The following is a 27,440-nucleotide window of genomic DNA, read 5'->3' on the forward strand; positions in this document are numbered from 1 at the left end:
CTGGTTTTTAAATAAATGAGTTAGTTCCGATGCAAAGACCCTATAAAGGAATCAATATTAACGCCAAAATAGGCGAAATTGTCGAAATGCGCATCTGGTGCAAGAAAATTGGTACCGTTAATTTTATTTTTACCACTGGGTCGATGCCTCTGCTGGTGGACTATTTATAGTCCCCGAGGGTATCACCAGCCCAGTAGCCAGTACTTCGGTACTGGCATGAAAATACGGATTTATTGTGTTATCAAAATTTGCTGTTACAAAATGATAGAAATTATTATAAATTAAGGAATGTATCTCCCTCATGTAAAGCTCTGATTCCTTTCACGGATTTGGCTATACTTTTTGAACCTTTTGGATTATAGCTCTTCATCTTTTATATAAGCTTTGGATTTCAAATATTTTGGCCACGAGCATCACTGAAGAGACATGTATTGTCGAAATGCGCATCTGGTGCAAGGAAATTGGTACCGTTAATTTTATTTCTACCACTGGGTCGATGCCTCTGCTGGTGGACTATTAGTCCCCGAAGGTATCACCAGCCCAGTAGCCAGTACTTCGGTACTGGCATGAAAATACGGATTTATTGTGTTATCAAAATTTGCTGTTACAAAATGATAGAAATTATTATAAATTAAGGAATGTATCTCCCTCATGCAAAGCTCTGATTCCTTCACGGGTTTGGCTATACTTTTTGGACCTTTTGGATTTTAGCTCTTCATCTTTTATATAAGCTTTGGATTTCAAATATTTTGGCCACGAGCATCACTGAAGAGACATGTATTGTTGAAATGCGCATTTGGTGCAAGAAAATTGGTACCGTTAATTTTATTTAATGACCTGACTTTTTTTTTATCTTCATCTGAGATGGTAAGTGGCACTGCCTGTATAAATTTCATAGAGCTATGAAAAATAACTCCTAAGTATTTATGATAATCAACGATTTCTGTTACATTCGAACTGTAATAAAAGTTTTCTTTATTTAAAATTGAGAATGGAAATGGGGAATGTGTCAAAGAGACAACAACCCGCCCAAATAAAAAACAACAGCAGAGGGTCACCAACAGGTCTTCAATGTAGCGAGAAATTCCCGCACCCGGAGGCGTCCTTCAGCTGGCCCCTAAACAAATATATACTAGTCCAGTGATAATGAACGCCATACTAATTTCCAAATTGTACACAAGAAACTAAAATTAAAATAATACAAGACTAACAAAGGCCAGAGGCTCCTGACTTGGGACAGGCGCAAAAATGCGGCGGGGTTAAACATGTTTGTGAGATCTCAACCCTCCCCCTATACCTCTAACCAATGTAGTAAAGTAAACGCATAACAATACGCACATTAAAATTCAGTTCAAGAGATTAGTTTATATTTAGAGAAAATTATATTTTTTTGTTTTCTTAAAGTTCACATCCAGTTTCCATTCAGCACTATATTTTTGCTGCAAAGAATCATGAGAGTTCTGGAGACCATCTGCAGATTCCGATATCAATAATAAATCATCAGCATACAATAAATGGTTCACTTTTTGATCATGTAAATTAACTGCACTAGTTTAGTTTGTATCTAAATATTTTCCTAGGTTTTCAGAAATGGTTAGGTGATTTCCATATTCTATTAATAGTTTTTAAATCTGGTATTTTCCGCAATGACGATATTGGTTTACCAATTACAACCTTTCATTCTTAAAACAGATAAACAAGGCTGCATTTTACATCAACATATTCAACACTATTGTAAGTATAATATTGCGTCCCATTATTAGTTTTTCTACTGATATTGTCAATATATATGGTATGTTATATTTAATCAGCTTTAACTGTAATTTAAATGTCGTTCGTTATAAGTTACTTGAATGTTTTCAGAAAATTGCACACAGTCACTTCCCACTTGTCATTAGATTAAAATCATCCATATTTTCCACTCGTGTCTGCTGAGTGTGTCTGTACTATTTCAAAACTAATCACTTTGTATGTTTACAAATAAAACGTTCTTCATCCCTATTCATTTAACATTTCTATTAATATGAATATTAAAAGAAAAAATGTTTAATGGATTAAAAAAATAAAACAGCTTGAATTTAAATAAATGTCCATTGTTTCTATCGAAAATGTTTTGATATCTCCCCTTTTTACACGTCTTTTATCTCATTTGACCTTTAAAATTTTCCCATCTTTTGGCGTCCGGCGGATGTTGTCTTCTTCCGTCGTCTTCATCTTTTAACCTTAACAAAATCTTTACTGAAACTACTGGAATAAATTTAATCAAACTTCCCTGTAATCTAGATAACTGACATGGCTAAATATAGAACATAGCGGTAAAATGCATTTTTTGTTTGGTTTATATATCTGAAACTAGCTGTTTTTGTCAAAATTGTCATCAAGTTAAGATCTTTTAGCCCTGAAATTTTCAGACGAATCAAACAACCCGTTGTCCGGTTGTTGCCCTTGAATTGGTAATTTTAAAGAATTTGCAGTTTTTTTGGTTATTATCTTAAATACAATTATAGATAGAGATTTAAATAGGAACACTGTTCATCAAGGTAAGACCTACACATAAGTCATGTATTAAATTGTCTATTGATCCCTTAAGGAGTTATTGCTCTTCAAAGTAAATTTTTAACAAAATTTTTGTAAATATTTGTAATCTTTTATAAAAATCTTCCCCTCTGAATTTACCGAGACAATTTAACCAAACTTAGCCACACTCATGATAAGTGTTTTTAGTTTCATAATTGTGTACGATGACCCCGCCTGCAAACCACCATGGCCAACATGGCTTAAAATAGAACATAGGTTAGCAGTAAAATGCAGTTTTTGGCTTATATATCTGACACTTAAGCATTTAGAACAAAACTGACAGTGGTACAAATGTTTATCAGGTTAAGATCTATCTGCCCTGATATTTTCCGACGAAAATAAGTACATGCCCCTGAATTGATTGTTCAAAAACCAATTGCAGTTTTTGACCGGATTATCTTAAATATAATTATAGATAGAGATAAACTGTCAACATCATAATATTCAGCAAAGTAAGATCAACTAATAAGTCAACAGGAAAAAAATTGTAAATTGACCCTTTATTAAGTTATTACCCTCATAGTCAATTTATAACAAGTTTTTCAGTAAACTTTTGTAATTGTTTGCAAAAATCTTCTCCACTTAATATACTTGGCCAAATAGAACTAAGTTTAGACAAAATTTTCAATAGGATGTCTTGATTGAAAATGTATCTAATACGGATGTCATGAGTTTACTACAGAAGTCTATTGGAAAATTGTACAAAAAAATTTCGAATGGTCACAACTTGAAAACTAATTTGAATAATGATAAGGGGTCTTTAGTAACTATTTAAGTCGACATTTGGATGACTTGATTTTTTCCATGGGAGGGGATTATTTTTCAGGGGGTGCTTAAAATTTTGCTTGATATTTTGCATTTTCAGAATTTTCAAGTTACCTTTCTATAAACCATTATTATATTGTCCATTTCATCATACATATATTGGGGAAATGCACCCAAGAGAAATTATTTTGGAGGGTTTTCCCAAAAAATATTTATCGAGATTTCCAGCATTATACAGCCCCTTGGTGAAATAAATTTTAGAGAGGAAGGGTAATCATTTGGTATTCGTTTGGGGAGATTTTCATGACAGCATTATTTTGAATTTTTTGTTAATTATCTTGAATATCATTATAGGTTGAGATATATTGTAAACATATATCAAGCAATGAAAGATTTACAAATAAGTCAACATGACAAAAATTGGCAAGTGACATTTTATTAGTTATTGTCTTTTAAAGTCATTTTCTATAATTAATTTTTTCCAAAATTTCTGCTTTTGATTTTTAATACGGCACAAATTTTACCAAACGTGGTTCTCAATCAATATATGGTTATCTAATACTATTTATAATGATTTAATCTGATTCTGCATAATTTCTAACAGTAGAAACAAGTGTGCAACACATGCTCTTGGAAGCCTCTGGTTTTTTTTTCAGTACGGAAAACCCGTATTAAGCAATATCTATATTAATTATCTTATTACAATGCGGTTTCCGATAGAAATGTTCCTTCGTTTAAGTTCTGAACCGTTGATTTTCAGAAAATATGTAGCCTGTATGAAAATTTAATAAAGAAATGAAAAACCTCAATTGACGTGATGTCTTCCATCTAATAAAGCGCATGTGTAGTTTCTTGAAGTTATCTTGTGATACCTTGTAATCATTTGTTTTTTACTTCTGAGTTTGATTATATCTTTGTGTAAGATAATCTATCAGCTAGTACACGAACTTTTGTAAACATTTTTGCTAATAATCTAACATTTAAAAAAAAATCAAAGACAGTATCTGTATTATCAATTCGGAATAAATTACCTAACAATTTTGTGTCCTCAATACTCTACAGTTTCTAACTTTTTTTTGTCTTTATAACGTTTTTGATTCGAGCGTTAAGACTGAGTTTTTTGTAATCTAAACGCATGTCAGGCGTACAAAAAAACTCTTAGGTAAATTAAAAATGTGGAGGTCCATAAAAACTGACAATAGTCAAACCTATCAATCATCTGAATTCTTGACTTGGTACAGGCATGTACACATTTTGATCCTGGTATCTTTGATGCGTTTATCAAATCCAATTACATAATCACATTAAAACCAGTACCAGTAATCGTAATCTTCATAAAATAAGGTGAAGTTAAAACTTTATATCTGAAAAATTAAACAAAGAAAACATCGCCGTCGTCAACTTTTTGTCTGTGTTTTGGTGTAACATCAATGACTGTATTAGCTTTCAGGGAAACTTGCATGAACAAAAGACTATTTCAAGAGCAAAATGTAGAAACAAATATTGTCATTTTTATGTTCAACAATAAAATGTTTTTCATCTTCATAACTATTCATAGTGTTCTTTTTTTTTGTCCTTGCAAATTTTTTACCTTGCGGCTAGTCTTATTTTGGCTTTAGCTTTTGGTGTGGCTAGGTACTAGTATAATACATATCCTATTATATCCTAAGTTGCTAAGACAGGGCTATGAATCAATCAAATTAACGTCATCACTCAAGAAATTTTACGGTCGCCATCATGAGCTGATTGTCCATTATGACAAAAGTGTGTCAGAAATCATATCTGATATTCTTCCGCAGTCATAATAACTTCAATTATTACCGCACTGAACAAAGAAATAACACGACGGGTATCGTATACGGTGCAGGAAATGCGTACCATTCCGGAGCACCTGATTTCACTCCAGATTTTTAGTGGACTTCGTGTTGTTTCTTATTTATTATTTGTAACTGTTGATGGTAATGTCTATTGGTTTTATAAGTCTTTGTTTACTCCTTGGTTTTGATTGTTATTGTCTATTATGTTTTTGTGTTATTAACCTTTTTTTAAATTACTGTCATTCATTTTTATACGACCGCAAAAATTGAAAAAATTTTAGTTGTATATTGGTATCACGTTGGCGTCGTCGTCGTCGTCGTCCGAATACTTTTGGTTTTCGCACTATAACTTTAGTTTAAGTAATAGAAATCTATGAAATTTAACCACAAGGTTTATGACCACAAAAGGAAGGTTTGGTTTGATTTTGGAAGTTTTGGTCCCAACAGTTTAGGAATTAGGGGCTAAAAAGGGCCCAAATAAGCATGTTCTTGGTTTTCGCAGTATAACTTTAGTTTTAGTAAATAGAAATCTATGACATTTTGACTCAAGGTTTATGACTACAAAAGGAAGGTTGGGATTGACTTTGGGAGTTTTGGTTCCAACTGTTTAGGAATAAGGGGCCAAAAAAGGGCTCAAATAAGCATTATTCTTGGTTTTCGCACAATAATTTTAGTATAACTAAATAGACATCTATGAAATTTAAACACAAGGTTTATGACCATAAAAGGAAAGTTGGGATTGATTTTGGGAGTTTTGGTCCCAACAGTTTAGGAATAAGGGCCCCAAAGGGTCAAAATATTAGACTTTGTTTGATTTCATAAAAAATTGAATAATTGGGGTTCTTTGATATGCCGAATCTAACTGTGTATGTAGATTCTTAATTTTTGGTCCCGTTTTCAAATTGGTCTACATTAAGGTCCAAAGGGTCCAAAATTAAACTTGGTTTGATTTTAACAAAAATTGAATCCTTGGGGTTCCTTGATATGCTGAATCTAAAAATGTACTTAGATTTTTGATTATTGGCCCAGTTTTCAAGTCGGTCCAAATCGGGGTCCAAAATTAAACTTTGTTTGATTTCATTAAAAATTGAAATATTGGGGTTCTTTGATATGCCGAATCTAACTGTGTATGTAGATTCTTAATTTTTGGCCCCGTTTTCAAATTGGTCTACATTAAGGTTCAAAGGTCCAAAATTAAACTAAGTTTGATTTTAACAAAAATTGAATACTTGGGCTTCTTTGATATGCTGAATCTAAACATGTTCTTAGATTTTTTATTATGGGCCCAGTTTTCAAGTTGGTCCAAATCAGGATCCAAAATTATTATATTAAGTATTATGCAATAGCAAGAAATTTTCAATTGCAAAGTATTCAGCAATAGCAAGAAATCTTCAATTGCACAGTATTCAGCAATAGCAAGAAATCTTCAATTGCACAGTATTGTGCAATAGCAAGGAATTTTCAATTGCACAGTATTGCGCAATAGCAAGAAATCTTCAATTGCACAGTATTGTGCAATAGCAAGTATTTTTAATTGCACAGTATTGCGCAATAGCAAGAAAATATCTAATTGCACAATATTGCGCAATAGCAAGAAATTTTCAAATGGAGTTATCTTTCTTTGTCCAGAATAGTAGTTGAATCAACTTACATCATTGTTTTATACAATATACAATCTATATTCACTTTTACTACCAATTGATAAATTAGAACAATCTTTACCATTCAGTGATAACACAAGCACTTTTTTTACATTTTAATATTTTATGATGTATTTAAATGAGTAGTTATTGTTGCAAACTCCATTAGAAATTTGAATTAAGATCAGTTTTGGAATAAGGGAAAGGGGGATGTGAAAAAAAATTGGGGGGGGGGGGAGTTCAATTTTTCTCATTTCAGATTTCATAAATAAAAAGAAAATTTCTTCAAACATTTTTTTGAGAGGGTTAAAATTCAACAGCAAAGTGAATTGCTCAAAGGCAAAAAAAACCAAATTTTAAGTTGATTAGACCACATTCATTCTGTGTCAGAAACCTATGCTGTGTTAACTATTTAATCACAATCCAAATTTAGAGCTGAATCCAGCTTGAATGTTGTGTCCATACTTGCCCCAACCGTTCAGGGTTCAACCTCTGTGTTCGTATAAAGCCTCGCCCTGCGGAGCATCTGGTTGTTTATATAAACGATTTGGTTTGTTTTGTTGGCCTATTCGTTTTTTTTTTTTTATGAGGATCCAAAATTATTATATTAAGTATTGTGCAATAGTGTTATGATATTGTAATTATTGTATTTATTTGTGTTGGCCTAATTTGTGTTGTATGGCCTGATAGTTGTTTACAAAATAATCTTATAACTGTGCAGTTTAGAAATCACTAGAACAATCACAGATACTGATGGAATTATTGGAACTTTCTATTTGACTTACATAATGATTCCAGAATGATCCTAATAAAAGATGCGTTATATAAACTTCTACATTTTACTAGAAACTTCCGTTGTAACTATCTATGAAATTTAAACACAAGGTTTATGACCACCAAATAAAGGTTGGGATTGATTGTGGAAGTTTTGGTCCCAACATTTTAGGTATTAGAGGCCAAAAAGGGCCTAAATAAGCATTTTCTTGATTTTCGCACTATAACTTTTGTTTAAGTAAATAGAAATCTATGAAATTTTGACACAAGGTTTATGACCACAAAAGGAAGGTTGGGATTGATTTTGGGAGTTTTGGTTCCAACTGTGTAGGAATTAAGGGCCAAAAAGGGCACAAATAAGCATTATTCTTGGTTTTCGCACAATAACTTTAGTATAAGTAAATAGAAATCACTGAAATTTAAACACAAGGTTTATGAACACAAAAGAAAGGTTGAGATTGATTTTGGGAGTTGAGATCCCAACAGTTTATGAATTAGGGGGCAAAAAGGGGCCCAAATAAGCATTTTTCTTGGTTTTCGCACCATAACTTTAGTATAAGTAAATAGAAATCTATGAAATTTAAACACAAGATTGATGACCATAAAAGGAAGGTTGGGATTGATTTTGGGAGTTTTGGTCCCAACAGTTTAGGAATAAGGGCCCCAAAGGGTTCAAAATTAAACTTAGTTTGACTTCATCAAAAATTGAATAATTGGGGTTCTTAAATGCCGAATCTAACTGTGCATGTAGATTCTTAATTGTTGGTCCCGTTTTCAAATTGGTCTACATTAAGGTCCAAAGGGTCCAAAATTAAACTTAGTTTGATTTTAACAAAAATTGAATCCTTGGGGTTCTTTGATATGCTGAATCTAAAAATGTACTTAGATTTTTGATTATTGGCCCAGTTTTCAAGTTGGTCCAAATCAGGATCCAAAATTATTATATTTAAGAATTGAATGCTTCTTTTGTAAATTTATTGGGGTGTAAAAGCGTTGACCGAAGTACATTTTGTATGAAGCGCGGAAGCGCTTCATTCTAAAAATGTACGCACGGTCAACGCTTTTACAACCCTATAAAGTTACAAAAAGAAGCATTCAATACTTATAATTACATTTTTTAGCTATGATCATGAAAACACGAATTTTATATATTTTATTATTTAATTCACCTGTGCACTTTATTGTTGGAGCACGTGTTGTCATGAATGAAAAGTTGTATTGAGCAATGCAACTGCTTACGGAATAACACGTGATGTGCAGTTAGCCAATCAGAATAAAATATTATAATGAAACATACATCTAATGTAATTATTGAGTATTGTGCAATAGTGTTATGATATTGTAATTATTGTATTTATTTGTGTTGGCCTAATTTGTGTTGTATGGCCTGATAGTTGTTTACAAAATAATCTTATAACTGTGCAGTTTAGAAATCACTGGAACAATCACAGATACTGATGGAATTATTGGAACTTTCTATTTGACTTACATAATGATTCCAGAATGATCCTAATAAAAGATGCGTTATATAAACTTCTACATTTTACTAGAAACTTCCGTTGTAACTTTCTAGGATGTTCCATTATAGAGTGTTCTAGTATTTTCCGTGACAACTATATATATATAGACACTAAAAACTCTTGAACTTAGACTTAGACATCGATAGACATCAGTATTCACAGCATTTGGATTGACACTTTTATTCTACAAACAACCTCATACTGGATTGTGACCTTAGTAGTGAACGTAATATTCAGATTGGATTCCGAAAGATTTCCGGATACAGATAAAGATAAAAGATTGGACTCATATTTTGACAGTTAAGTTGACAGTAATATTTGTGTTATACTTCTTGTAAACTTTTGTATAATAAATATTGTTAAATTTTATTATTGATTTGTGTCTTTTGTTGGCTACAATTTAAAGGTAATTTCTGGCCGTAACAATAGCAAGAAATTTTCAACTGCACAGTATTCAGCAATAGCAAGAAATCTTCAATTGCACAGTATTGTGAAATAGAAAGTATTTTCAATTGCACAGTATTGCGCATTAGCAAGAAATATCTAATTGTACAATACTGCGCAATAGCAAGAAATTTTCAATTGGAGTTATCTTTCTTTGTCCAAAATAGTAGTTGAATCAACTTAAATCATTGTTTTATACAATATACAATGTATATTCACTTTTACTACCAACTGATAAATTAGAACAATCTTTACCATTCAGTGATAACAAGCACTTTTTTTGCATTTTAATATTTTATGATGTAGTTAAATAATTAGTTATTGTTGCAAACTCCATTAGTAATTTGAATTGAGATCAGTTTTGGAATAAGGGAAAGGGGGATGTGAAAAAAAATGGGGGGGTGGGTGTTCAATTTTTCTCATTACAGATTTCATAAATAAAAAGAAAATTTCTTCAAACATTTTTTTGAGAGGATTAATATTAAACAGCATAGTGAATTGCTCAAAGGCAAAAAAACAAATATTAAGTTTATTAGACCACATTCATTCTGTGTCAGAAACCTATGCTGTGTCAACTATTTAATCACAATCCACATTTAGAGCTGAATCCAGCTTGAATGTTGTGTCCATACTTGCCCAACCGTTCAGGGTTCAACCTCTGCGGTCGTATAAAGCTGCGCCCTGCGGAGCATCTGGTTTATTTTTATTACAGAAATTTATACCTGATAACAATGACAGGCGTCGATTGAGAGCTGCCTAACAACATAAAAATCAAATCATATTTCGCCCACCTATCAATATTATTAAGTTTGTACCCTAACCTCAGATTCTAGATGTTAACTTGAATTCGTCAATTTACATCATGCGTATGGTTAAACAAAGGATTCCGTGCTTTTATATAACAAAATAAATGATAATAGAACGTTTAAAAACATAAACGTGTTTAAGTGTCATGTAATATTTTTCAAATATGAGAAATTTATTGTACGTTAAAAATATATATTATGTTCTAATTCATAACTTCAAGCGAACATAAATTATTTACAAAAATAAACTTAACACCTTTATATGGGATCAGCTCGCCTGACAGTGTGCAGCAAAGTTTTAATTGTATTAAAGAGAAATGCAAAATACTAAATGTTCATCTGTTACTGTCTGCCAAGGCCGCTGCAGGTAGCGAACACAAAAAACCAATCTTCAAAGATAAAAGCAATTATCATTATGTACTCAAAGACATATTATGAATCAATTTAAAGATTCTATTTTTTACACACATTATTCACAATAAACAAAAATAACATAAGAAAACTACATCAAGTGGGGTGCGAGGGTGGGAAACGTTACTGCACCAAAAGCGAACCTCGAATGACAATATCTTAAATTCGCACAACCGCAAAAAGTATAGCACGAAATATTTGAATTGACCTTATTCAAATATTATGGTCAGTTCTAACTCGACCAATGAAAAACATTTAACCTATTAAATACTTTCAACACGTGTATAGTTATAATACCGCAGTCCCAATAGGCCACGATCGCACTACGATCTGTGAAAAAAAAAATGCAAATTTTGATGATCGTAGTACGATCGTGTAGATCGCAGTAAGGTCGTATCACGGTCGTAGTGAGGTGTTCAAGATCGTGATGAGCATGGCCAACTTTGAACATGTTCAAGACAATCGTGGTGCGGTCGTGGCGAAATCAGGTCGTAGCAGAAGAGTAGTGAGAGCTCACTAAGGTCGTAGTAAGATCGTAAAAGTCGCTGTACCATCGTAGTGAGAGCGTAGCGAAAGCGTGATTCTATTCGGGGAGACTGCACTACGATCTCACAACGACGGTATTACGACCTCAATACGACCATCACGTTATCACCGCGACCCAAATACGCTTCCACTACGACTATATCACGTTTAAACCACGCTGTTCAAGACCATAGTACGATTCTAGCACGCCCTTGCCGTCTTCATCACGCTCTCCTTACGACCTGATTACGTTCATACTACGACCATCATTCTCATTGTCATTTTCACATAAAATATATTATATAGTTCCAAGTTTTGTTTGTCTGTATGTAGTTCTTGTCCATTTTCTCTAACGGCCCAACAATGCTTCTCGTTTATATAGATTAGACCGTTGGTTTCCCCATTTGAATGGTTTTACACTAGTAATTTTTGGGGCCTTTTATAGCTTGATGTTCGGTGTGAACCAAGGCTCAGTGTTGAAGGCCGTACCTTGACCTATTATGGTTAACTTTTAAAAATTGTTACTTGAATGGAGAGTTGTCTCATTGGCACTCATACCACATCGATCTTCCTATATCTATTGACACATCTAAGTCATCTCTGCTATCGACCAGCTAAAGATCGTAATTTAGGTTGGATTGGTCGGTCCGAAATCTATGCTTGATCAGGATTCGTTACTATAAGAACTCCCTCTGCCTCTACATCAACCACTACCACCACGCCCACGTGTTCTAGAAGATTTGGTGGCATGACTGTATTGTTTCCGAGAAATCTATGTATTAATCATAAATAAAAGGAATGGAATTGTATTGATTAATATGGAACACGATGCTGACGTTATTACTGATAACGTAGTAAGATCACGGTATGAACGTAGTATAATCGTGGTAAGAACGTACTATAATCGCAATAAAAGCGTGGTAAGATCGGGTTGCAATCGGCTAACTCGTGGTATGGTCGTAGTGAGAACGTGATGAGCGTAGAAAGATCTTGATAAGCGTATTGAGGGCGCAGAATAAGCGCGGTGAGAACGTGGTATAATCGTAGCGGGATCGTTGTAGAAGCGTAATGAGGACGTAGTAGCATCGTGAAAGCAACGAAAATTTATCTTTTTATGCCGCTCATACCGCGACCTCCCCACAATCTTAATTTATTTTAGATCGCAGTGAGCGTAGTGCGATCGTGATCTAGTGGGACAGGGGCCTGAACAAATACACGTGCTAATATTTACATACCGGGGTACGTAACTATAATTAATATATTTATTTATTTCAGGTAAAAATAAGTGTGTAACAATCGACAAAAAGGTTAGTTTTATAAGTCTATAATTGTAAATCACAAACGTTTGTTAAGTTAAAACAAGTTTCCATTAAAATCAAGTTACCTCACATTATATATATATAAATGCAAAAATTCATGACCAGAATTAAAAATAGTATCTAGCATAATTTGATACATGATGAATTTTAATTTAATAGCACATTTGCCATTTGGGTAACTTATGACTTCGTTTGAATGACTATACATATAGCATCAGTCAGGTTGTGCAAACGAATTAATAGAATGCTGTGTATTTTCGAAAAGAAATTACATTTTTCAAAATAACCTATGAATATATATGAAGTATAATTGGATGATCTTAAAAAAGTGGCCAAGGTCATTGTTGTGATAGTTGAAACATGATAATAGCGTTTTCCTATATATGAAGAAAATGTTGTAATATGAGTTACATAGTGTGCTAGTGACATAATTCGCTCTCATCCCATATGGAATTACTGACCCCATATATATATCTCTAGCACACTGTGTAACGAATTTATCTTATCGAATATCTGAATATGTGGTATTTAGACTATCGAAGTGATCAAGTCTTCAATACCGTTACTACTTCCATTTTTCCTTAACACCGAGTTGTTTTATAAAGGGACGTACTTACACCACTACTAACCCTGTTTTGAAACAAGCCCCGCCTAATATGAAATACGCTGTTGCTTTTACCCAATCATGTTCCTGGAAATGTATATGAGGTAAGATAACATCATATAAAATTTCTTTTGATAGAACATGTTTTGGTTTTGTTGGGATTATTGCACTGTTAATAAATAACGGCAACAATATTTTATCTCTGTTTAAAAGTCATCAATCAATTGATAGAAAACAAATCTGGGCTACATACAAAAAACGAGGGAAACACACAAACTATATGAGGAAAACAACAACAGAAACACTTAAGTGCAACAACAGCAAACGTCAACATACATGGATAAGAACTACTTAATATCAACTGCCATATTCCTTACTTGGAAATTGTCAAGAACACACTGTTGTCTGGAAAATTGTTAGCTATAAAGCTTCTTCATAAGATATTTGCCATGCTTCACAATGTTTTTGCCTATACATCATATTCCAAATGTTGTGTCGGAAGAGTAGTTTGAATTCAATAAAATCATTTATACTTATCCGGAAAAATATTTTTTAAATTGCCTTAATTTAGCCTTTCGATTCATTCAAACCTGTAGATTACAAGCAGCTTCTTACCCAGGATGATCGTCTGAGTTTAACTAAGCAACATAATTGGGATTTTGTTGTGATGAATGAGTATCAACAGTTGAACTGAAGATGGCGGCAAATACAGATGTAGTAGAAACTAACGCCACAAGTGGTGAGGATGATTCAGATGGAGATTCGGAGATTAAACAGAAAGAGCAAGGGATTAGAAAAAAGAAGGAAAAGATAAAAAAAAGATATAGTTAAGGCAAGGAAAGATGTCAATGATTCAAACAAACAATTGGAAAAGAAAAAACCGAAGAAAAGACAGCACAAAGAAACAGGTGATAAACTTTAATTTTTTACTTTTTACAGTAACATTTAGATAAGTTCAGTGATCATGGACGTCATAAACTCCTAAATATATAAAAGAAACTAAAAATAAAAATCACGCAAGACTAACAAAGTCCTGACTAGTAACAGGCGCAAAAATGCGGCGGGGTTAAACATGTTTTTTGAGATCTCAACCCTGCCTCTAAACCTCTAGTTAATGTTGAAAAAACAAACACACAATAATACGTTAAATTCAGTTTAAAAGAAGTCCGAGTGCTATGTCAGAATAGGTAAAAAATAATATTCTCAAAAAGACAATACTACTTGGATTAACAGAGGACTACTAGCAGTTACTGACATGCAAGATCCAGATCTCAATTAAATTGATTGAAATATTATGTCTACATCATATGAATATCAAGCACAATCCGTCCCGTCAGAGGTTTAATATTATACCATCATAACATATATGAGAAGAACATATCCCGTATCATGTCAACAACTGGTTTTAGAATAAATATGTTTATTTCCGATGCAAATACCATATAAGTGAATCAATATTAAAGCCAAAATATACAATCTTCAATGACATGACAACAGTATCGTATATATTTCCCTTCTTAATAAGTCTGTTTTAAGATTTTGTTAGCTTTTGAGGTGAATGTCAACATTTTTCTGCTCTTTTAAGACTATTAACATAAACAAATTGGATGTGAAATACCTGAATGTACAAGATTTCTGCATGTTGAATTATATTTACGAATGATGTCCTTGTACCGATGATCAAATTTAGTAAATGTTTTGACTAGCTTGTGATATCGAAAACCTGATGTTATAATTTTTCAGTAATACATAAAATTTCTTTTGCTAAAATCTAATACGTTGTTACATACACGAGCGAATCGTACAAGTTGAGATTTATAAACATCATAAGATGGTGATAACGAAACGTCACCATCTAGAAATGAATAATTAACGATAATAAGTAAAAAAAAAAATCATCTCTTTTATCATAAGTGTTGGTATAAAGCTAGCCGTTAACGATATATTTATCCAAGATCGAGGAAAGGGCAGTGTTCATTATTAGTATTAGTTTCATTTAAAGTTAGTTCAACAGGATATATTTCTTTAGTTTACATACTGAAGTCGTCATTATTGAGAGCCAATATATTATCCAAATATCTAAAAGTATTGTTAAATATTTGTATCAGATGTTGTTTCGATGGGACTTTGCAGATTTTAATCATCAATTGTAATAGTACGGTGACCAGACCTAATATTTTTTAGATTTAATCGTCAAACATACTATATGGCTATATTATATACCATTGGATTCGAAAAATGAGTACTATTGAAATATCGATGTCGTCAAAAAGAAATGTGGTAACAGTTTTGCATAAAATGAGGTCAAAGATCAAATTCTGTTTTTATTTTTTCTTCTTCTATACTTTCAAAATTTGAAGAAATATACAACAATTTAGGTTAAATTCTAGATACATACATTTTCTTATATCAATTTTCAATGAATCATCTCGAAAATGTTAAAAAAAAATGAAAAAGAAATCGATTTATTCTGGAAATTGGCATTTTTCAAATATTTGTTCTATTACACAAGATCAACACATATTCTGTTAAAATTACTGTAGTTACCTTGCCGGCTAACATCCAACCTCATCAATAAATGATGAATATTATTTTTACCTGCATCCTTCTGTCATGAAGGCATATTTTGCATAAGACCATTCATGAAATTCATTAAAACTAAAAAACACTCAATTATTCGAAAATAGTTACAATTCAACATTCGAATCAAAGAGATCCACACAACAGAATTATATCTTCTGGTTAATTGTCAAGGAACATGATTTGAAATTTCTACATAATTCTGACCCTTTACAGGACCAAAGCCCCGGACATGTAAGGTTTTGTAGTGAACAAACACATGACTCTTTCACATGCAGATTTTCCTTCAATGAAGACACAAGATCCTGCAAGAATTCTGCTGAAATATGCCTTTTAAAATACACGGGGTGTAATGAATCATTTTACTCTCGCCAACCGTATTCTAAAGGTGACCGGATAGGGGTTTAGCAATGTGTAATGCGTTTCAAATTTTTAGTTTGAAACGAAGTACGTAAAACATACTGTTTCAGTGCCGTCTCGCAGGAAGGTAACCTGACCAAACTTACATCTTACTTGTGGTAAACTTGAATAATTATTATGATGGAGTGGTTTTAAAGAGATAGTTCTGATCATAAACCTTTGAAATTATCTTTCATGCCAAAACAAGGGCTTCATCATTGTCAATATTACCGAAACTCTTAACACAACTGAAATAATCGTGCGTGTCCTTCGAAGTCTTGCAGACAGTTTGTATACCTACTCCAAACAGAGACGAAGTTGCGTCGCATCCGGTAAGTACATGTGCAGCAGGCAATAGTTTACAAATTGTTTGGGAAAGACAGACACATAGTTATTGAATGGGTGAAAATCTCCGCCCATCATTTACACTGCTAATGTTCCACATCTGCAACCACAACTCGCTTGTATGTGTCCTATTTTTATAGTAGCGAACACACAAAACAATTACAATTGTATAAGAGGTCTGTATGATTGTTCTTCCACTCTTTCACATTTCCCTTAACTCCGTGTCAAAGTTTAAGGCATTGGGTATAGGTCTTCTCTTGAGTGCTGAACAAGTTACGACAGCCATGAACAGTGTTGGTATAAATAACTAAGTTTCAAACGTTCTGACTATGTAAAGCTCACATCAGGTGGAATCTTATCGGATTTGTTAAGGTTTTCCAGTCAGGAATACTTCTCCGCTCTATAATCTGATACACTTTGATGGAAGCTGTAGTCTCTGTGCGGTGTTCCCTTTCGGCAGACTTTATAGAGTTGTTCGTGTCGTAGCGGTCAAAAACATGTGCTACTATGTGCGCCATACAAATTCATTGGGACATATTTTTTTAATAGTAAGCTGCAAGGTCGCCGCATGTTTTACCTTTCTTAGCATTAATAAATTGAACCAATGCCATACCATCTCTTATGTAAGTTGTGAGCGATGATATAAAGGAAGGTAGGGAAAGTGCACAAGAGACTTAAGATTCGAATTGCTTCACAAAATCCGATTTGCATGATTTTCTCATGGTGCCGTCATTTTGAAAAGGGGATAATGGAATGGGTGCGACAACACATGTTCTATGATAACATCATCTCTACATTTTGCCGAAATTAGTGCACGTCTAATTACAAGTTATGGATTTATGCGACCTGAAAGTATTTCCCCCGATTTATTTTTCAGGTTTGTGTTTGACTTTGATATTGGACTATAAAAACTCCTTGTGATCTTAAGAAAGAGCACTAATGATAAAATGTTTAGACATTTTCAAGCCTTCTTCGACAACTGTGAGCAAAGAACCTCGAATATGTCTTGAAGCATGCATTTAAGAAGAGATATTGATAAGACATTGAGGGTGGGATTCCACACCAAAGGGATCAGTCATGGATCATTTAGATGGTTCACAATGGCAATAACATGTTCTTCATCTCTGTTCATTGCTGTTGGCTTTGTTTCTTACTGTGAATTTGCATAATTTTCAGCATTTCCATCCCTTTTCAGTATTACACGACTAATAGATTCTATGAAATGTCTAGTAAGGGCCCATCTAACAAGCGCAGACTTTTGAATTGTTATGCCTACAGTGCCACCTAATCCCCTTGAGGCTTTTATAACGGTCTTTTCTGTTGCCATGTCATAGTACTTTTAAAATGTCCAGGAATCTGTCTAAAAAGTAAAGTAGCCATCTATAAAAGGTGATCAAATGTTCACAGAAAATTGAAGCATATCGAGTATGTAAAATGGCATCCACCTTCGTGGAGTACGGTTGGTTACAAAAATATAATTTTACATTGGAGATGACGATCTCAAGGAAGATACCAATTTCCCTCTCGTTCTGCTCTAACATTTGACAGCTAAATGTCTACTGCTTCAGGGAACATATCCCAGTATGTAAATGTAAGTAATACATCACATCCCAATAGCGTATATGTATCTATAAGAGGCTGTATATGAGCTTCGAATAGCTCCGTCATATGAGCGTTATGAATTTTGTCTGGCTTCAATTGCTGAAATAGTGCTTCTGAGACAAATGAATTTGATATTATTGATTAATAAAGGTACAAATGTATGAAATAACATATAATTGTTAATTATTTTACATTTTTTGTTAAAAAAAATTATGAAATTAAATTGGAACGTACTCTATTAAATGCAAAGTATTCGTAGTGTTAAACTTTTACAAAAACTCTTTAATAACGAATTAATTTTGCTAAACTTTCTTTGAAATCGTTAAAATAATATGAATAAGGTGTAACAACAATGTATATAATAACAAAAATCATATAACGGATGTTATTTTACAATGTTGACCTCAAAACTTTTCTTAGTCGATTTTTCGTTCAAGTTAATTAACGTACTTCAAAGCCCATTTTACGAAAATTGCACCGTACGATTTTTTGACAAGTCAAAATGTTAAGTTTAACCTTTGAACTACCAATACTGTGATTTATAGCCGTATAGTCCGAATGACAATTAAACTCCTTAAAAAAAGCGACTTTTCCTGACTCGGTCACCGTACTATAACTCATAACAATACAGAAACAGGTTTCAAATAAGTGGTGTACAGTTAGTCATCATTGCTTATTTAATTTTTGTTAATTTCCTTTTGACATATTATGATATTTTTACATCCTGCCATTGTGTTATTGGCACATGTGCTATGTTTTTTTTTGTAATCCTGTCTTAATTTGTTAAGTGCTCTGTGTCTATGCCGTTTTGTTTTACTTTGTTGGTTGTTTTAATTATCATTAAGATTATAACACAATGTTGACTGCCGTATCCCAATATGTCTATTTTTACCTATTATATCAGTTTGTTTTGTTCACACATTGTTGTCAACATAATTGACTTTTATGTGACTGACATACAAGTGAGATGTTTGGTTAGCTATAAAACCAGTATTAATTCAACATTTTCTACATACTTTGGATTAATTTAATATTTTGGATACCACATTTTATAGATTGCAGAAAACTTGCCTTTAAGTTGATATGTGATTTCGTGGTTTTGCCATGTTCTGCTTATAACCTGATAGAAAATTTTTAATTCTTTGAATACTTAAATTCGTGGTTCACCTGTATCATTGGAAGCCACAAAATTGTATTCAATAATGAATCCACAGTCGTTTTTCCATTCGTTTGTTGTGTTTTTGGCATTTGATAAGGGACTTTCCGATTTGATTTATCTTTGGAGTTCGGTATTTTTGTTATTTTACTTTTTGTGTGGTCTTCAAGGTTGATTATAACTTTACTGTTTGCCTAGATAGAAACACGTTTGGAGTTCTAGACCTTTCTATTGAGCTGGTCGAGGTATTCTTCTCTAAAAAAAAAGTACATCAATAACACAGCAATCTGTTCCTTTATGACACTAATGACCCACACACATCGATCATTTTCTTGTCAAACTACCATTAGTGACACTCAAACTGATATGTTGAAAACAAACTAAAATGCCATGACAAAAATGCGAAATGACGAACAGACAACATATAAAAGAAAAACAAAGACTAAGCAACACAAGTCCTACCAAAAACCGTAAGAAAGTATCTTGCTTAGCAGCGTCAATTACAATTTACATAAAAAATTAAAATAAATCATCAAACATACTGAACACTACAACATACCTAATTTATCACGACAATCGGTTCGACCGCCAACATGAACCTTCATGCTATTTCGCCCCAATCTGGTCTTCGAAAATACCACACTTAATTGCTCAGTGAAGTCATAAGACGTTTTCACTGGTTTTTGGGAAATTCCTGACAGGAATCCATACTAAGGTCTGAAACATGATTAGTTCATATACAACGGTGTTTCTCGCCATTTTGCTTGCTATTCTGAACCATCCTTACCAGATAATCGACGGACTATAATGACTGGCTGCATGTGTTCCTGCTATTAACAGAGGGATAAGTAACGAAGGGTTAAATTTTTGTTGTTCAACTTCTTTTTCACACTAGGTTACATTATTCATGGTTATATAAAAAAGTGAGTGTTTATCACCAACATCACAACGAATTAATACTACTTTTCCTAGATACGATTACTTGTTGTAACAATACACTTTTCATCGCTAAAGATTATAAATTACTACAACAAAAAAACGCGGACAGAGAGCATACTTTGTTTTAAATAAAAGTTGATCGTCGAATTGACCCTAGTTGGTTATATTTAATTTTGATTCATGAATTTGTTTATTGACATAAAAGATACATGTAACATGTTATAATATATGTTGATCTAATTATTTATACTAGGTACAAATATGAACAAAGACCTCGATGCAAAAAAGGACTAGATAAAACGTTTTTGATTACAGATGGTCGTAGAATACGATTCATAATTTGAACCAAACCTTTAAAATCGTGTTATAAGCATGGCATTGTACTTTGGGATAGAAATGTTACGTTGATTAAATTTTAACCGAGTTCCGAAGAAAAATCAAATCTGAATCATTCAAACAGAGAATTTAACAATAGAGTAAATTTAAGAACAATAAAATAACTATTGTTAAATTTACATTCAACTAGGAGATGAACAACTTGGCCCTGAGAGAAGGCAATGCTATAAGTTACGTTAAGAAACCAAACAACAGGACCCACCTCTATCACATTCATGGCTGTACAATCTGTCAATACCTGTATCTTTTCATTGCACAAAGTCATGTTTTTCTCTGACTGTTTATGACGCCTTTATACTAAATCGATTGGATGTTAGATGTGTACTGATTGATGATTTAGTTTTAGATGCCTGATTTTTTTTATTAGTTGTTAAAGGCTTTGAACTGTCACTAATGGCGAGACCTCTCAGATCTTTACTTGATGGAATGTACAAGTACCCATCCACGTCTTCTCTGTGTTTTTGTTAGATTCATTTCTATTTGTTTCTATAGCTATCTAGCATCCCCTTTCAACTAATTTTAAAGTATATTCTTATTTTGTACTGTTACATTACTATCCGAGATTAGGGGAGGGTTTGGCGCCCGCTTTTATGTTGAACTCCACCACATTCTGTGAGGGGGGACAAGGGGGGTCCCCATAACAGCAAAACAGTGAATTGATTTGGTGAAAAACAGATAACAAGGAATTGAAAAGGGACAATAACAGATAACAGTAAATGAAATATGAAAATAAATCTGTCCAGGACCAATCCAGTAGATGACTCGTAGATTTTAGTATATAACGAAATTACTAGTTTCTGTTTTTGATATACGGATATTTTTAATCTAGGGCATTTGAGGGGTCAATTTTTAATGATTTAGGTTTTTTTATTTAATTTTTGAAAGTAGTGCAGCCAGTGACACTTTATTATCAATTTGATTTTTAGATTTTTTATTTCTGAAAAGCATTATATATACATTTGTACCTTACATTAATAAAAAAAAAACATTGATGCACAATATATTTTTTTTATTTAATGACCTCATGATAAAACTTACTTATAAAATACAAAAATACCCAGATCAGTGGAGACAGGACATGTAACTGGCACACACATGCCAGTTATGGTTATTCTGATAATAGAAATTGACTCAAGTGACAATTCTGATAGTATAATAGAAATTGGACCTAGTGAAAATTTGGATGACACCAAGTGAAACACCAATCATGGATCTTATGTGAAATTATAGAATATGGAACATTTTGGTACAGCATTGTAGAAGCTGTAGGATTTTTAAAAGGGTATCTGTCGAAAAATTAAACTGAAGACACATCTTTATTTGCATCAATGGTTTCTGAGCTTCAATTTTCGCCATGTGAAGCAGTTAAAAAGCTTTTAAAAATATGGTGGTCAGGATTCTCTTTCATGTAAATGAAAAGAGAGGGAGTAGCACTTATAATATAAATGCTAAAAGAAAAAGATGTTGTATAATTCCCAAAGCCATAATTCAAACCCATACCACTCAGTAATGTAAAACAATTCAAAGGAGAAAACTAACTGCCTAATTTATCCACAAAATAGTGATCGAGAAACTTAGTAACACAGTAACAAACTACAACCACTGAATCCATGCTCCTGACTTGGAAATAGGCACATACAGAATGTTACTGCGTCAACTTAAGCATGCTAGTTGGTGTCCAATCCTCCCCTAATCAGGGACAGTGGTGTAATAGTACAGCATAAAGATTATTGTGTGGTCATTGAATAAAAAAAATCTATAGGGTGTACCAATGCTTTTTTTATAACAAAATCCATACTATAAGTTATTGTACAAGTAATAAGTGAATTATAATTTGTACAAAATGCTACATGTTCACAGACAACGGAATTTATTACAAAGGATAATAATAATATATTGGAATGGTCCTGGGTCCAATTGATTTTAATATGTTTATGTGATGTATGTTACTGAAATTCTTCTGCAAATACAGGGCCACCCGATATTACCAGTAGAAAGACCCCAATAGATATACATTGTAAGAAGATGTGGTAAGCGTGCCAATGAGACTATTATCCATTCAAATCACAATCAATTTCAATTATCTTCAATTTCTATGGAAGATTGGCTGTCAAAATGCTAACATTCCAATTTTCAATAACAGTTAACAGCAAATAGATTCTCATAATAACAGATAACAAAATAGATAATAGTCCTATAACAGCTAACAAAGAATAAGACAATAACAGCTAACAGTAAATATATTTTCAGAATAACAGATAACAAAGAATTAAAATGCCCCATAACAGCATAACAGTTAAACCCCTTGCCCCCCCCCTCTTCTGTATGTGTTTGTCCAAAATCAAGAGCCTGTAATTAAGTGGTTGTTGTTTGTTGCTGTTGATCATATGCATTGGTTTTATTGTTTTGTACAATTTCTTTATCATTCTGTTGCACCACTGTTCCAGGATGAGGGAGGGTTGATCTGTTTGTATGGCTACCTGTTTTAAAATTCTTCAAAAATATATATATGATTCGTCTCACAGCCATGGCGTTGTCAGTTTGTTTTAGGTTTATGAGTTTGACTGTCCCTTTGGTATCTTTCGTCCTTCATTTAGACTAAAAATGTTAGATCTTAAATTTTTTTTTTCCTCAGCGGGATTCGTCCTCTTTCTTCTATGGCATCGTGGCAACAACGCATGCACCGTGTCAAGTGTCCTAGATCACTCGACTAAATATGCTATTAATTTTCTTTTCTTTTACTGTTTAGTCTGTTTTTAATGAAATCCATTTGACGTGGGTCGGTACTTGTGTTATTGTTTAATGATAATTCTCGTATTCTTGTCTTTCTTTTTTGCTAATGTGCTTTAACTATATGCCTTTTGGTGTTTCTTTGATACATATAATGTGGCTCTGTACTTATACATCCCGTTATTGTGCTATTGCAAACTTTTTTGTATGCTTGTCTTTCATTTCTGCTAATGTGCTTTTTCTATATACCTTTTTATGTTACTTTGATACATATATGTCGTGGTTTTGTACTTGTATTACTGTCCTATGGTAAATTTGTGTATTCTTGTCTTTAATGTTTGCTAATATGCATGGTCTATATACCATTTTGTGCTTCTATGATACATATTCGTTTGTTTTTATAGTGATTGAGATTATAACACAATGTTGACTGCCTTACACCTATTTTTGACATTTTTACTTTTATGTCTGTTTATTTAGTTCACACATCATTGTCAATATAATGAAATTTGATGCGACTGTCATAAAAATGACGGGTTTAGCTAGCTTTAAAACAAGGTTTAATCCACCATTTTCTGAATAGGAAAATGCGGCTGCTTGTACTAAGTCAGGAATATGACAGATGTAGTCCATGCATTTGATGTGTTTGAGCTTTTGATTGTGCCATTTGATTAGGGACTTTTCCTTTTGAATTTCCCTCGGAGTTCAGTATTTGTGTGATTTTTCTTTTTTCCCACATTCGCCGTACCGACTCGAGCGAGAAAATCAATCTCGTTGAGAGGCTAACGATAATCTATAATCATACGTTGTGTTTTTGGCCATGGCGGTGACAGTTTTTTTTATCGACTTATGTGTTTGAATGTGCATTTGGTTTCTTTCGACTCTCTTTTAAATAGGAAATAAGCTTGGAGATTGAAATTTCAAGTTAGATGTATCTTTAATTTCACCTTTTGTCTTGACTTTTTAGTCAAATTATTTGAAATTAGGATAAAAGTAGGGTAAAAATAAAATTGAGAAAGGAAATGGGGAATGCGTCAAAGCGACAACAACCCGACCATAGAGCAGACAACAGCCGAAGGCCGCATATGGGTCTTCAATGTACCGAGAATTCCCGCACCCGTAGGTGTCCTTCAACTGGCCCCTAAAATATGTATACTAGTACATTGATAATCGACGTCATACTAAACTCCGAATTATACACAAGTAACTAAAATTAAAAATCATACAAGACTACCAAAGGCCACAGGCTCCTGACTTTGGACAGGCGCAAAATTGCGGCGGGGTTAAACATGTTTATGAGATCTCAACCCTCCCTATACCTCAAGCCAATGTAGAAAAGTACACGCATAACAATACGCACATTAAAATTCAGTTCTAGAGAAGTCCGAGTCCGATGTCAAAAGATGTAACAAAAGAAAATAAATACAATGACAATAATACATAAATAACATTAGACTACTAGCAGTTAACTGACATGCCAGCTCCAGACCTCAATTAAACTGATTGAAAGATTATGTCTTCATCATATGAATATCAGGCACAATCCCTCCCGTTAGGGGTTTAGTATCATACTTTCATAAAATAAATGAGAAGAACATAACCCGTGTCATGCCAACAACTGTTTTTTTTTTTTTAAATAAATGTGTTTAGTTCCGATGCAAAGACCCTATAAGTAAATCAATATTAAAGCCAAAATATGCAATCTTTAATGACCTGACAACAATATCGTTACTATATCCCTTCTTAATAAGTCTGTTTAAAGGTTTTGTAAGCTTTTGAGGTGAATACTGACTATTGTGCTTTGTAAAGAATATTACTATAAAAAATTGGATGTGAAATACCTGAACGTATAAGATGTCTGCATGTTGAGTAGTTTACTTGTTTGGCTTTCTAACTTTTTTTATCTCAGCGTCACTGATGGATCTTATGCAGACGAAACGCGCGTGTGGCGTTCCAATTATAAGCCTGGTACCTTTGATAACTATTTACCGATGTTGAAATGTCGCAAATCGAATAGGAAGAAGAAATCAAAGTTAAAAACTTGATGAAATATCCGCCAAAAGAATATTGAAATGATAAGTTATTCCGTCTGTTATTCGTAACACCATGACGGATACAAATTGATTATCCATAAATCTGACCTATAATTTTTAACGTACATGAAAAAATACCTAATATTTTACCATCTGCGACATACATCAACAATCTCACTGGTTTCATATTGTAGGGCTGTCAAAAAGGGCAAATTTCATATAAGTTTTTTTCAATTTACCAATGGAGGATTCCAGAAAAGGTTGTTAAAAGTAATGTTAGTACTGAAGCACTTACTATGTTATATTTGTTATTCTCGTGGGATTTTGTCTGATGTTTGGTCCGTTTCTGTGTGTGTTAGTTACATGGTAGTGTTGTGTCGTTGTTCTCCTCTTATATTTATGCGTTTCCCTCAGTTTTAGTTTGTTACCCCGATTTTGTTTTTTGTCCATGGATTTATGAGTTTGAACAGCGGTATACTACTGTTGCCTTTATTTACTATACAATTGATTATACCATCATGAACTAACATTTCATCAGCAGTGTGCTCGGCCCAGTGCCAGAAAAGAAAAAAAAAATATTTTGTTATTTATTATGGCATATCATAAATAAAGGACCTTACACTTTGTCACGTTTGGTATAATGCAACAACCCATATCAAAAACGTAGTTCAAGTTTTACACGGAGAGAAATCAAATCCAATAGTTTCTGGTACATTTGATAATTTGTATATTGACATTTTTACACTATGTCTGGAGTAATATTTACCAATAACATGAATTACTCCACGATGTCACTTAAATTGTAAATGATAAGAACAACTATTTAATTATATCAACAATCGAATAAATAATGATACAAATGACAAAGAAGCAATTAGTCTTTATATATCAGTGAACCTGTTTTCAACAACATTTGTGTATTGGTTATGTTAACAAGTTATGGAAATCACATACGGGATGACTCTGAATTACCTATAATACGATCCTTATCATACGAGGTTCGAAATTGAAACACCTGATCTTCCGATATATTGATGTCCTTTGATGGTATTGAAGACTGGTGACTTTTATGTATTGGATATCTTGATTAAGGGTATGTTTAATGAATGTGTGTGTGGAGGGGGCTCTTTAAATCGTAATGTATCGTTACATATACTCAGAGTACCAATCTAATCAAATGCAAGGGAGTGACTCCGGGGACGTAGATGAATGAAAAAACATATCCTATAATGCATTTATCACCTTTAAAGAAATAAGTCCTTTATATTAGTGTAATGCGAGAGAATGTCACGATAAGGAAAAGGTAAATACCACAAATAAATCAAACAAGTGTTTAGATGTATTTTATATTAGCTATATCATCATGAGATGGATGTATTTGTTTTCACTTGTTTACTATCTAATATCATTTCATTTTTTTTTCATTACAGAAAGGTTATTTTCACGACAAACCCTTGTTAACGAGTACTTTGGTGTACCTAAGAAAAGTCGAAATGAGACTAGTTTAACGGTTTCCACAGAAAATCATGATCGACAAGAGAACACTCATGTTAATGCTGAGGAGGAACTACTATGTAATTATCCTCGTGATGATGAAAGCGAAAAGTCGATAGATGATGCTGACATTACCTTTTTACCTCTTCGTGATTTAAGCAAATGTTCAATAGAGATAGACACAGAAGAAGAAGAAGAACAAGAACAACAGCAACAACAAAAACAACAACAAATAGATTTCAATGATGACAAAGAGGAACAAGAAACACCAGATATTGAAGAAATGGCTGAAAAAGAAAACGAAAACACAACAGAAATAGAAGAAAGAGAAAGAAGAGAAGAAGACGAAATAGAACAAGAAGAAGGAGAAGAAAAAGAAGAAGATACTGCGAGTTGCTTCTGGTCAATATACAAACTAGACGAAAAGAGAATTCCGGGCTGTAGTGGTGTCAGTAATTTAAAGCAGTTTCGTGTCATTTTAAAGAATTTCTTTTTAAACGATGATGAACTAAAACGAAAAAGTTTAAAAAGGAACAAATATGACACATTTTCATGTATGCACTA

At 33.0% G+C, this 27,440-nt stretch overlaps 1 long non-coding RNA gene across 1 annotated transcript; it reads left to right on the forward strand.

Annotated features, from left to right (window-relative positions):
• The first annotated feature begins 1,642 nt into the window (after nucleotides 1-1,642).
• LOC143078656 (uncharacterized) lies at nucleotides 1,643-27,183 on the forward strand. The gene is made up of 4 exons (XR_012979241.1): nucleotides 1,643-1,734; nucleotides 12,555-12,586; nucleotides 13,774-14,110; nucleotides 26,813-27,183. It is a non-coding gene; the product is annotated as an uncharacterized LOC143078656 (long non-coding RNA).
• Nucleotides 27,184-27,440: the final 257 nt, after the last annotated feature.

The sequence above is a fragment of the Mytilus galloprovincialis genome, chromosome 6 (genome assembly GCF_965363235.1).
Source record: "Mytilus galloprovincialis chromosome 6, xbMytGall1.hap1.1, whole genome shotgun sequence".
Taxonomy (NCBI): domain Eukaryota; kingdom Metazoa; phylum Mollusca; class Bivalvia; order Mytilida; family Mytilidae; genus Mytilus; species Mytilus galloprovincialis.